Genomic DNA, 14022 nt, shown 5'->3' on the forward strand with positions numbered 1-14022 from the left:
ATACTGCACATGGGTAACATGTTCCCTCCAGAACTGCGAGTGCGTCACATCACGTGAATATAACCGACGCATGCGGAGACTAGAATCCTGCAAAGCAGCGATCAGTCAGTATGCAAGCTTTGTTAGGATTAGAAAACACATAAGCAAGCGTCTCTGGGACACCCGCGTGTAGTGTGAAAGTGCAATATTAATAACAGAACAGGTTAATTATTAACATTAGTGATTAGGCGAGGTTCTTGAATTCAAGCAAGTCGCGTAACATGCGAATTCTTGCTCCATCACTTCCAGTGGGGTGGAATAAAGCTTCAGAAAGTGATCATACCAGGTTTAGCTTGTAATATTGCTAGTAATTAATTCGCAATCAGATCTTGTCTTTATTCTAATCAAGTTCCAGAAGCGACCAGCATCCATCACGGAGCTGGCCGCTTTATAGCTTGCCAGTGCTGCTCCTCCCACTCTTTCTTGGAGTTGAACACGGCCGCCTTGTAGTCCTTTCTTGCTGACTGAATCATGGGAAGGGTTTCGCTTTTAACAGCCTCAACCAGTACATTTTTTTCCTTTTACAGTTTTTCATGTACCACCTGTCATTACCATTGGGCTTCTTACATGCTGGCCCCCGCCCTGCTCCGGTGTTCATGCAAAAGAACTTTCCCAAGTGCTAATAGTTTTTTCATAAATTTTAGGCACCCTTTCAGGAGCATCTTGGTCTGTGGGGGCCTCACCCATTTCACTTAGGGCCTCTGTCAGTGCCTCTCCAATGCTGTGTACTTTCTTTTCGTCGATAACGACTTTGTGCCATTTCAGGTGCCTACTACAGTTAGAAGGAACAACTTCCATTGTGGACATTACATTTACTGTGTCTGTGGGCCCAAATTTGGCGACCACAGAGATTTTAGGGTTAAACAGAGTGGGTTATCGCCATATCCATCAAATGTCGCCAAAGTTCGTAATTTAGTAGAATATAATCGATCCTCGAGGAGTGGTCTACCCTGTTGTAGTTATGAGCCCCGATGGGATCAGACAATGTCCTGCCATTTGTTGCCCTCAGGCTGTATTCAGCTGCTAAGGAATTCAGCTGAACAGCCAGTTGGGTCCACATTTTTATTGGGGGGATTTTTGTTGGGTTCCCTTGGTTAAGATAAAGATTACTTATTTTAAATTGGTGTGGTTTCCATTTGTAGTGTTTTCACTGTATTACTGCATGTGTGCACAAATGCTTTACACACTGCCTCTAAGATAAGCCTGTCTGCTCGTACCAAGCTACCAAGGGGGTGAGCGGGTGTTATTTTAGAAGTGTATCCCCTTACTCTGACTAGGAAGAAGAGTCCTTGCTTGGACAAAGTTGCAAACCATTGCCAACTAGAGACCCCCACTGCTAACAGTTTTCTTTGGATTCAACAACACTATATTCAGACTATAAAACCTAGCTGCACACAAGCACGGGCAAGAAACAAACACACTACTCATGTGCTTGCGAATCGGAAGTGAAACAGGGGGACATTCCCTTTTTAAATGTGGCAAGTCGTCACTGATTTCAGGGTCTTGCTTCAGAGAGGCGGTTGGATTCTACTTGCATTGCACAAGCAAAAAGGTTTTACAATGTATACTGAAATGTAGATACAATACTAATTTTTCCAGAAATCTCTCTTCTATGTATATGTAGTGCTGACGATGCAGTGCACAGTAGAAGAAAGGATTCTAGTGGAAAGATATCAAAAATGCAAACAAATTGTGTTTATAAGCATCAGTGTAATATGTAGAAACAACGGGACCATTTAGACAATTTAGCAGTTAATGCTAATACGTGGTTTTATGCTTAGGACTCTGTCAAATATAACTCACGATTCCAGACAGACAAGGAGAAAGTAAAGGTATCATTACATTACGATGAAAAAGAAGGCATGAGTTGGTGAGAGAGAACGCAGCTCTCAGTGCGCCCTCTGTTCCCTTTGGCATAAACCACCTCCACCTACGAGATACCTGCATCATAGGTAGTCTGGTTCTACAAGTTTTACTCATCTACTTTTAGCATCCTCTGGGCTGATGCACCATCTTCTCCCATGAGCTGGTCCTAATGGTCCCTTTGGCGTGAGTTTGCACTGTCCTGGTGTCCTTGAGTTTGCACTATCCTGGTCCTGATATCGTGCTCCTGAGAAGGAGAAGACAAGAATATAACACTTCGCCATTGGATTGGTCTTCGCTCCTGCTATCATGGAAACATCTTCTTCTGTCCTGCTGTCATGGTAACATCTTCTGTCCTTTTCTCCATCAACTTCGCGATCCATGGCAGCTGTAGTTTTATAGAATAGCCTCCCATCTCTTCACATTGTCTATACCAGATTTATCAGTAGGGCTTGGGGGGAGGGATGAGGGGGGGGGGGGGGGAGAGGATCTCGGAATACTCCCAAAAAAGCTGTAGAGAAATTGATAAACCGGTAGAAGAAATAGAAATCATGTCTCTACTTTTGAACTCACAATAAAATATTAGGTTAGCATTGTAAATACTGGTAGATCGATTGTAGGGCGGTAGAGCAGCAGATACAGAGGCAAAGACGCATGGAAGAGAACGCGTAGAAGCTGGGAGATCGATATGTAAAAATACGTGCACAGACGTAGGCATCCATTATTCTTCATAGCAAGACAATACGAATTCCCTGCTACGCCTACAAGTTACTTGCCATAATAATAATTGGCCAACAAAACCACCAATTTGTTGCTGCCATGTTCACGAGCTTGTTTTTCTCCTTTGGTCTATTTCTTGCAGTCTCCAACAATCAGGTAGCGATTCCCCCAGGAATGTGTGGGGGAACCTACTGCCTGCGTAACATGCACATCATCACGTCTTTTTCTTGCTTAGAATTGCACTGCCGCCAGATTTACTGACAATAATTAACAGAAGCGAGAGGAAGAAAACAACCATTTCATTTTGCTGTTCGGAGAAGACAACTTGTTAAATGTGTGGAGGAGGATGCTTGGAGCAGTTTTTATGGTAATTAAGGCCTTTTATTGTGTGCATGTTTTCAAAATGACAGGACAGGTATCTTAAGGTCAACAACTGTAATTAATGTGGAAACTGATTTCCTCTTAGATTGAATTGGTGAGTTAACTATGTCTGTGCTTTGCTGCAAAAGTGCAGGTGATTGCTGGGAAAAAAATAATTGAGTGTGGGTGGGAAGACGTGAAAGGAAAGAAGACACCAGCAACCTACAGAGGCTTAGAATTCATAAACAGGAGGAACTTGCGTAAACCCTAAATAAGCTGGGGGCACTCGAGTGGGGCAATTGTTTATAAGAAAGTTTAATTAAATATGAAATGGCTAGTTGAAAGCCAAAAACAAAAGAAAACATGATTTTCAATATAAAGACCCATTATTTCACTATGCAGATAATCACATAATGCCTGCCTTTACCGGGGAAGGTAAGGAGCTTTATTAGAGAATTAGTACACTTGCCTTAGACTTTAGGGCTGATTTTGAGTTTTGTGGGCGCAGGGTACTCTGTCGAGATGGACTAAGGCATTGCACCCACCATTCCGAGGATCCTCCGTACCCAATAACTAGAGTTCGCCACCAGCCCTGCGGAAAACATTTTTAATGTTGTGAAAGTTTAATGGTCAGCTCAATCAAACATGACGACCCTTCATTGAACTTTTATAAAGTTTTACATCGTACAAAAACAAACTCCCAAAGCAGGAGCTTGTTATCAAAAAATATAAATGAATGGTCCCCACATCAAGGGAGTTTTCTCCAATGATGCGCGAGGTTATTTTGTTTTACAGTCCCTCACTGCCATATTTTAAAACTAAATAATGGAGTGTAGTTGGGAAGATATAAAAAGAAAGCAGGCACGAGGTACCCACAGAGGCTTGGATTACATACATTGGAGGAACTCATGTAAACCAGAGATAGCAAAAAAACATATAGGGGGTCTGCCCCACTGCGCTCAGCCAAAACTGTGGTCAGACCAGCGGCCAGATTAAGGGTATCCTCCTATCTAGCAGGGTTTTTTGGCGTTCCCACAGTGGTGGCTCTAAAAAGGGGAACAACTATGGGAACACCAAAAACAGTTCCTGCATGGCATGAAAACCATGAGGGAGAGGCCAATTCTAATATGGTTGGCCAGACTGCAGTGGTCCAACCAAGCATATTAATGCCGCCTCACTGCCAGGGAATGTCGGTTTCATGGCAGCTGCGGCGTAGCAATGGCAGTCCGACCGCCCTAATCTTAATAGGGCAGTATGGAGAATGACAAGACTCCATGAGCCTGGTGGTCCGTGGACCACCAGACTCATAATTGAGCCCATCATGCCATCCTTTCTAAACAGCGCGCACAGTGTTGTGTATTAATATGATGGCTGTACTCCGTTAGACTATCGGGGAGTATCCCGCCATTGGAGCCGGAGGAAGTTCTGTTGTTGTCATACTTAAATTCTTCCTCCTGCTTCCAAATCAGGCAGGCTGACCTTGAGTTAGGCAGAGAAAGTACTTCATTGCGACAGAGTACTCTTCCTTCGAAATTCTGAATCAGTAAGTATTGTCAAAAGTATACAGTGAAACTTTATGAATAGAGCGGACTGTATCTTCCACTTCAGGTTCTTTGAGGCAGCCAATGAATAAATCAACTAGAACATGTATTCAAAACATGCCGACTAATCTCTTTTAGTATGGCCATAAAAATGCTTCACATGCCTAGGTCATGTATGTGATGCATCCCATCAAGCATGGCTTAAATATGCTTTACCTGAGTGGGATGTGTATTCAAATCAATAAACAATTGATAAACAAATTTCTAAATCGCACAGCTACTCCAAAGAGGTCCAAGTGCTACGAGAGAAGATGCCCACAGTCCCCCAGCAGAACCAGAGAAAGCCATACTCAATAGGCTAGCCGGAAAAGCCAGGTTTTAGGAGAATTCCTGAACAGGCTCTCATTTAAGAACTTACAGAGCTACATAGGGAGACAATTCCATGCATGTGCTGCTAAGAAGGAAAAAAAAAGAACCCCCACTACTTATGTTTACATTTTTCAAATACAAAGCTGCCTTGAGTCAGTGAATCACGGAGCCCTAGCAAGATAGTGGGCCAGTCTGTTCGAAAGGCTCTATGTGCCAGGACTTGGGATTTTAAGACAATTCTCTCCTTAATCGGCAGCCAGGGAAACTCCTTTAAATAGAAGAAACCAACAATGGCTGTGGGACACTTAGTAGTAACCGAGCTGCTGAATTCTGTACTCAAGCAAGTGGGCAGGCCCTATAATAATGCCATATACAAGGCATTATCAGAACATTAGAATGATGAGTGCTCCATTGAGGACAATGGAGTGCTCCGGGCTTCTAATGGCCATGAGAAGCCCAGTGCATCAACATTCCAATGTGTACTCAAAGCAGCATCTGTGAACAAAGGCCTCACGGAGCCCAAAAGGATTTCTACCTCCTCGGCCTTTGTTTTACAAATTAGAACATTCTGCCGTTTAGTAGCAGAATGTTCTAATAGCCTTAGAGCCCTCTGTAGTGGGCTCTTGCAGCCATTGAAAACCTGCTCGCCTACAGCTCGGGCCTTTAATGCTGAAGTGAGCCTTTAATGGCCGGTAAAGCCCACAACGGTGGGCTACTAAGGCTATAGTATAGTTGATGCAAGGTGTAATAAGCTTGTAAAAAACTATTTTCTGTAAATAAGAGGGCAGCAAGAGCAATTTTTTTTAAAGAGAGCCCAATAAGACCTATCCTCACACCAAAGGATTTCACCAGTGAGACCAATAGGGACAAATATATATTTTCTTACAGTGGGATAAATGGGGCCTGGTTCCAGTATGATTGCACCATTGCTGATTAGAGAGATGTGTTAAACAACTGATTAAAGATTGGGTAGATGACATTTGAAATATTTGTCAAAATCAAAGGAGGACACAGATCATCAGGGACCTGTGTCCTGGTATTGGTGTAAATTAATTTAGTCACAACTCAATATAAATCACATAGCCCGGTGAAGAGGGTTCGGATTTGATGAATGGTTGGGAAGGGGGGTTTGAGGGAAAAGTTTGTCAAAGACAAACACTATACATGGACAACACACAGTCTTGACTGCCGGCCATCATAAATCTGTTAAGAGAGAAAAAGGAAATGCATGCATGATAATGATGATGACTTTAATTGATGAGGAGTACAGGGCAGCAGTATATTATTCATTTTTATTAATATGCAATTGCCTTGCCTATCTGCCCCCGAAGAGACCCAAGTTACTTACATTTTATGTCCTGCTGTACCGGGCTTAATATTAAAGTTAGCCAAGAAAATTAAAAAATAGCTGTAAGAGTCAAATATAAGCAAATATAATTAACAACAACACACACAGTCTTAAAGATTGAAGAGAAAAACATGAATTCAATTAAATAATGCTATAATTATGGCCAAATTGGGAGTTGCATCTCAGCATTCCTCTTGGTCCTTCCCTGGACTGTCTGCCCGTCAATCTTAGGTGCTTGCATGGTGGATGCAATTTGGTAAGGTAAGTGTCAGATGTTTTTCCCAGTATAGCACAGAGTTAAGGCCAGCCTGTAAGTGTAGATGGTAAAACAAAAAAATCAAGGAGAAAAGTAAAGTTAAACTGCATAAATTAAGGAGGAGTGCAACAAGAAAACTTTCAGAGGCGACATAGACAAAAGGCCCAGGCCCGCCCACCCAACCGCGACTTAGCTTCGATTTTGAGCGAGACAGCACTGAGCACCCATACGTAATACACACACCAACATATAATTTTCCAAATGATGTAACAACATCAATTCACAACTGTCAGTTATACCACCACACTTGCCTCCACCACTACACAGACATGTAGATCTGGTGTTGTTGTTGTTTCCCTTTAAGGCCACTTCATGAAATGCCTGAGTTATTTATTCCATCAATCATCTTTGATCCTACTGACTGACTGCGAGTATGGTATGGTGATATTGGTGTCCAGCTCTGTAGTGTCCCGAGTGAGAATAGAATAAAAAATGCACTGGATCAGCCTGCAATAATACAATTCTGTTATTGAACAACCAGAAGTGAAACTTTTTTTGTGTGTAGATTAAATACTAGTAGATAAATAGGCTATTTTAAAACGCATGCATTTAAAATGCATGCCATTACTACGCGGTCATTACAACGACCGTGTTGTTACATCGCATAGCATTACAACGCATGTCATTAAAATGACTTGCTGTAGGGGGTGCTGGATGTTGGAATAGTATAATGTACTATTCCAACTCCAGTCTGTGCAACAGTAGGGAAGGAGTTAGATTTAAAATCCAATACCTTCTCCCCCTACAGCAAGTTTTTGTAACGGCTTGCTCTGTAATGACATGCAATGTAACAACACAGTCATTGTAATGACTGCGTTGTAATGGCATGGGTTGTTTTGCATGTGGGGTAAATGATGTTTCCCCTAGTAAACATCATACACAACAACAAAAACACCAATAACTCACATCAGTGTGCAATGCATGCCATCATGTAGCTGTTCTTCCGGGAAGACCCTCTAGGCTTGAAAAGGTGGATAGATATAGTTAGGTTATTTGGAGGGACTCGACGAGGCAGGCACACTTTTCACATTTATTGTACTGGCTTGAGGGAAATGGATTTAGGAAGAGTCAGGAGTAAGTCAGGAGCAGGACTCGGAGGATTGAACTTACTTCTTCTCTGACTGCACACAGTTGCAACTCCAATCAGGCAATAAAAGAGGAAGATGGTGGTGATGGATTTGTTGTGATTTGAACCAGAAAGACAGTGACACACACACAAATAACAAAAGTAAATAATATTCCTTAGCTATGTCTTTTTCAGGGGCTTTTTTTCATGACCTGAGTCACCAATATCATCTTCCTGCTGTGCTACTTCAGGTACGGTGTAATCCAGTTGTATAAAGTGCAGATTCTTTTTGATCATGGTTAAACTCTCCAAATTTTGGGGCAAGAGACTAGTGCTTCTCACTGTCAGAACGGCACCAGCAGCATTGAAAACCTGCTCAGAAGAGACACTTGCGAATGGGCAAGCCAGAAAGTTTATCACGAGCATGCTGAGCACTGGCCATTGGTGCCTATTCCCATACCAATCTTGCAATTGATTAGCTGTTGGTCATCCAGGATAGGCCTGGTCCATCCGCTCAGCCTTAATAGGTGCTCTGCTTTTCTAGGCGTCTTTTGCCTTTGCCTCAGCACTGGACTCAAGCCCTTGCTGTAGAAACCATTCCTGTGCCAATTTTGGGGCTGATGGTCCTGTTCTTGTTGTTGTTGTTGATGTTGTTCTTGGTGTTGTTTGTGGTTTTGACTGCTGTGAGCCAACCGCGCTGCCCTCAGGCTCTAAAGGTGAACTTGAAGCCGGCTGCCCTGTACTACTTATGGTGCCCTGGAAAAGCTGGCCTCTCATTCCTGGTCGTTCTTTTTCTAAGTCACTGGCTTCCACAGCTATTCAAGTTTTGTAGTTGGCAACATCCCCATCTGAAAAAGGAATGAACGTGTGTGGTAATGATTTGTACTGTGGATCCAGAATTGTGGCACAAGGGGTAATGGTTGGATGACACAATTCCTCTTTGTACCCTTGTATTTTCAGATAGGTGAAGGGTTAAGCTCTCCACCAACTGATATGCTTCTTTTTTTCCACACCTGCGTACATTGCAGACACCCCCTACAGCTGTTCCTGTAGCATGTGCAACAATGGGATAGCTTGGCCCATAGTAGAGTCCTCCTTGCTGACTTCATGTGTAAAGACCTCAAAAGGAAGTAGCTTCTCTGTCAGGCATTTCACTAGGCCCCATTGGTCCATCTCAATGATCATGCCTTTTCACAGTAGCATCCCCTCTTTGCATGACATATTCATTAATTGGTCTGTACTGCTGAAACAGACATTCAAGCATGTAATAAGTGGAGTTCCAACGTGTTGGCACCTCTTGGCTCAATGATTTAACTGGCATTCTATTATCACGTTGAATGATCCTCAGCTGCATCTGGGCTTTAAAAGAATGACTGAAATGTGTGCAGATTCGTCTGCCGGTGGTCAGTAAGTTGATGACTCGGTCTTCTTTTTTCAAAAAGTCTTTAACAATGATGTTAATGTAGTGGGCCAAACACAGCACCCTGAAATAGCCACCATCTGCCATGGCTTTAACTATATTACTGCTATTGTCTGTGGCAACATAACCAATGTAAGCCATTTGGCCGCAGCCATTCAAAGACCTTGCTGTCAAAGTCTGCCAAAATGTTTGCAGCAGTATGAGATTTGTCCATGGTGAACATGGCTGCAGTAGCATGGTTCTGAGAGCATTAAAAATCTCAGCAGTGTCAACAACACCTACTGCAGGTATCATTTCTCTGTACGCCACAAAAAAGATCCAGTGTACAGTGAGACACATGTACTCAGTGGCTTAGCAACTAGTCCACATGTGTGTTGTCAGGTGGATAGTTTTAACAGCACTCTGCTGCAAAGCTTGTCCAAGCAATTCAAGCACGTCATGAGGTAGTGCTGGCACAGCAACTTTGGTGAAATAGGACCCGCTAGGAACATTCCATTCGGGCAGATGGCTGCCACAAATTCAAGAAAGCCCACCCCTTCCACAAAAGAAAAAGGGAGGAGGTCCAAACCTAACATTTTCCTCGGCTTTGCTTTGTACAAACATGACGTCGGGTGGTTGCATTCGTACTGCACCTCTGATCTAAACATGCTAATAATAGTAATCTGTTTTTTTTTTCTGGTGCAGGTGACTTTTGGACGCCAGATATTAGGCTCAATGTACTTTTTTTCAGGGCAGTACTCTCTTCCCCTGGACCTCTTGGTGTCTCAGTCTGACTCTCATGCCATTGCGATGTTGCTGAGGGCTGAATGTGTACCAGAGAACATGTCTCCCTCTGGTTCACCTTCTACCATAATCGTATCTACTACTCTTTCATCCCCTCCAACAACAAGGTGTGCAGTTTTTGGGCTTGTAAGGTGCGCCACCCATTGGATCACGTGGTGTTTTCTCAGATGGGTTGTTTGTCCTCCGGTACCTTACTTTGTACCAAGCTTACCCCGACTAACACCTTGTCCACGAATAGAGCATATAGCAATGTTAACCTCCATCTTGCTAACCAAAAAAAGTCCCAAACTGGGGAGGTCAATTTTCTGGCACTGCTGGTGCCACTTGCAATATCGGATGAACTGGTAGGTGGGCTTGATATGTGACACCCTGCAGTACCTACTTCTACTGAGGTGGTTGTGGTAAATGTAGGTCACTGCCAGCAAAATATGGAAGTCAGAGGTGGTGTTGGTGGTATCATCTGTGTTGGTGGTATATGTGCCACATCCCTCACAGCAATTTGGGATTTGGCAATGTCGATCTCCACTGGTACAGGACTAATGTCCATGATGATTGGCTCATCTGCATCCTCATCTTCTAAATTTACATCCATAACACTAAGAACTTCATTTGCCCTGCTTTGTCTTGTGGAGAGTCTCACTCTCAGACTGAGGTGGCTTCCAAGTGGCGTCTAGATCATCAGAAGGGGGGCTTGCAGAAGAAGTTGGTGGCCTAACCCTCCTTTTCCTTGCCGGGGATCTGGAAGACAATGGATCTTGTTGAAAGAGTGGTTTGCTCTTCTTCTTCATCTGCAGGAAGCTCAATCTCCTGAACTGCCCCTACTTTGAAAGGAACATCTACTATTGGGGGCAGTCGTTGTGGCTGTTGTTGCCCACTTATCTGAGTTTCCTGCATTGATTGGGTCCTACTTTGCGATAAATTAGTTTCAACATCACTGCTTGTTGATGTTAGACTCGTGATTAGACTGTCTGACTCTGCTACAGACATGGGCTTGGACCTAGGTTGGTGGGGTGGGTCCACTGATACAGGGGTGCTGCTCCCAACTTGCTCCACCCATGCAGACGCAATTTTTGGTTTCCCAAAAAGGATTGTGGGCAACATAAATGTATTGGTAAGTGGCAGTGCCTTCTTCTCAATGGCAACCTTCTTAATACTTTACCTGGAACCTTTCTTTGGCACCATCTTCAAGATTCTATTTGCTTTGTTCGCCCTAAGTTGGCTGGGTATGCCCAGACATGGGTCCCTTGCTCACTTTGCCACTGGATTCAAGCAAGCCTGGCTGATGAGGGGTGTTACTCCAAAACAGGTCCCAAGATGCTTGTTTCCGATCCACGGAAGACCTGGCCCGGCAGTTTGGGCTGGACTGTTCCCATGAGGCACAGGGTCGAGAAAAATTTGCATATGGCTGGGTCCAAATTGGGATGGCAAAGTGAGCTAAAGAGTGATAATGGATTCAACTCCGAACTTTGACTGGGGTTGAGTGTTTGAAAAGTTTCAGCACTATGTCTATCATGTCTTTGTGTTTGCTGTGTTCGCCCTAAGTTGGCTGGATATATGCCCGGACATGATTTTCTTGCTCACTTTGCCACTGGATTCAAGCTAGCCTGGCTAAGGAGGGGTGTGATCCCGAAACCGGTCCCTGGATGCTTGTTTGTGATCCAGAGAGGACCTGGCCTGGCAGTTTGAGCTGGACTGTTCCAATGAGGCACAGGGTCATTTAAATATGGCTGGGTCCAAAATGGGTTGGCAAAGTGAACCAAAGAATGATGATGGACTTAACCCAGACCTGTGACTGGGGGTGAGTGTTTGAAAAGTTTCAGTACTCCATCCATCATCTCCTTGTGTTTGCAATCTTCAAGATGTCAGCGGTACACAGTGGCACAAGTTGAAGAGATGTCTGTGGTCTCACACCACGTGACATCGTTCACAGCAGGACTTTTTTCTGGCTGTACGATGGGTGATGTTGTCTCCTCCTCTTTTGTGCACTTAAAAACAAAGAGGCAAGAACAACAACAGTGAAGTATAGCATTCTGTGTTGTGGTTCAATTACTACTAGTGCAAACAAATATAATATATAACTTAGCGTGTGGTCACAATTGTTAGAGGTATTAATATTATAAAATGTAGTACCTCAGTGATTTAAAAAAACATAAAAATACAGGGTAGTCATTTGTGAGACTTTGACAACAAGGGCTTTCATGGTGTATTGTACACACAGGAAGGATAGGAAAGAAGAACAACACCAAAAATACGAATGTAACGGAACCTGTTTGACATTGTGCATCACGTGGGCTACAGCATCCAGGGAGCTGCTGCTGACAATGGATGGAAGCAGTAAGCCAAGAGGAACAACGGAAAGAAATGCAGGCCTTTTGCAAAAGCACACTAACTATCACCACAAAATGAACACCAGCCACATGTTCACTCACAACAAGCAGGTGGCCTGGAGAACAATGAACTCAAGCAGGCCTATATGGACTCTGACTTAAAATGGCCCCTTGCCACACAGGGAGGCTCAGCCAAGGCACATGCTACCCCACTATTACAAATACACTTACACACTGACCAGACAAAGGAGGCATCCTAAACAACACAGCTTTATTGCAACAATGCGGAGTCGTTGAGACGTTGAGACACGTCGGTGATGTATTTCCGGAGCCGGAGCCAGAGGCGGAGCTAGTGGTGCAGCGGCGGCGGTGGCAGCAACGGTGTTGCGGGGTGCGAGTGGCGTCCTCGCTGTAAACTTCCCGCGGGTTTCTTGCATCCCGTACCTGTCCTGGCTCGGTGAACGGAGACTGGTATCCAGCACGGCAAAGTCCGTGAAGCTTGCGAGGATCGCATTCCCACATGCTTGCAAGTCCGCGAGTCTGCGAGCCCGAAAAGCCCATCAGCCCACTAGAGAGGCCAGTGAGGCGAGGAGCCGAAGTCCGGACCGGTGTCCGTGCCTGAAGCAGGGGACACATGTGCAGTTTCCACAAGGAGCAAAAAGGAGCCAAAAGTAAGAGGCAGTGGTGCTGGTGCCAGGTGGAGGTGGCAACCGCGAAGGTGGCAGTGGGTCAACAGCATCTGGAGGCGTCTGGAGGCGTAAGGCGTGAGAGCAAGTGAGTTTGGTGAGCAAAAACACCAGCAAAAACACCAGGTGGCACAGAGCTGTTTGCGTTTACATTTCACTTCGGTGACGTGCAACTTACTTAGGACCACCAGGAACATTTTCAGGAATATTCTCTGTGGTTCCCCGTGGCTCCCCGTGATTCCTCCGTGGTTTCCAGGGGCCTCCAGTGGTCTCCAGTGGTGGGTCCTTCATCAGCTTGGGGTTCTGGCTCTTGTGTGGCTCCGGTGTGGCCTCTTGTGTGGACTTATGCCGAGCCCTGAATAATGTTGATAAACCCCTGAATAGTTCCATGCCCTGTGAAGGACACTGGAGATAATCCTGGGATAATTTTTGATAAATTCCTGAACAGTCTCTTGGTCAGTGCGAATAGTGTGCGCAGTGCATACAGTTCACCTGGTATTTACTTTATAGTACCTGCTCTTGCTCCATCCCATTTCTGCTATAAACTTTGCCATAACCTCCTCCATCAATCCAGAGAATCTACTGCGATCATCACGCCACCCTAACCCCAGTTGCTGGATGGGGGTCGGCGTGAGGCTGTGATTGGGCCACTACTGAATCGCCCAGGCCTTGGGCAAGGTGGTATGTGAAAAGTCGGGGGATATCTGAGAGGTAATTGAGGATTATTTGAGCTGGAGGAGTAACAAGTTTAAGTGGCGTTACATCACTGGGGCAATGGTAATGTCTATTAGGCGACTGCGCTCACAGTCAAAGGTCAAATCAGCAGAAACTCTAGTAACCCTCAATCAGAGTGTCAAGAGCTCTGTGAGTCCCTTAGAAACCTCAGAAAACTATCCGACGACGCAGAGGTGGTGCACATTTGACACTATTGAAATCTTATCCATAAGTAAATTCAATGTTTACCAAAAAGGGAAGAATTTTAAGTATGGAACAGGTCTAAAAAATGGAGATGAAGGTAAGGAGGGGAATCTATTAAAGGTTTCAATGGTCTCCGAAACAATAGTCAAGAATGATAAGGAGAGTCATACAATAAGACCAGATGTGCTTTTCCCCGTAGTAACTATACTAAAGATAAATGATGATGAATGCAATGTAGCACCCCCTTAAACAGTAAGAAGAACAGA

This window comes from Lissotriton vulgaris, chromosome 2_2 (assembly GCF_964263255.1).
Source record: "Lissotriton vulgaris chromosome 2_2, aLisVul1.2, whole genome shotgun sequence".
In the NCBI taxonomy this organism is placed as follows: Eukaryota; Metazoa; Chordata; class Amphibia; order Caudata; family Salamandridae; genus Lissotriton; species Lissotriton vulgaris.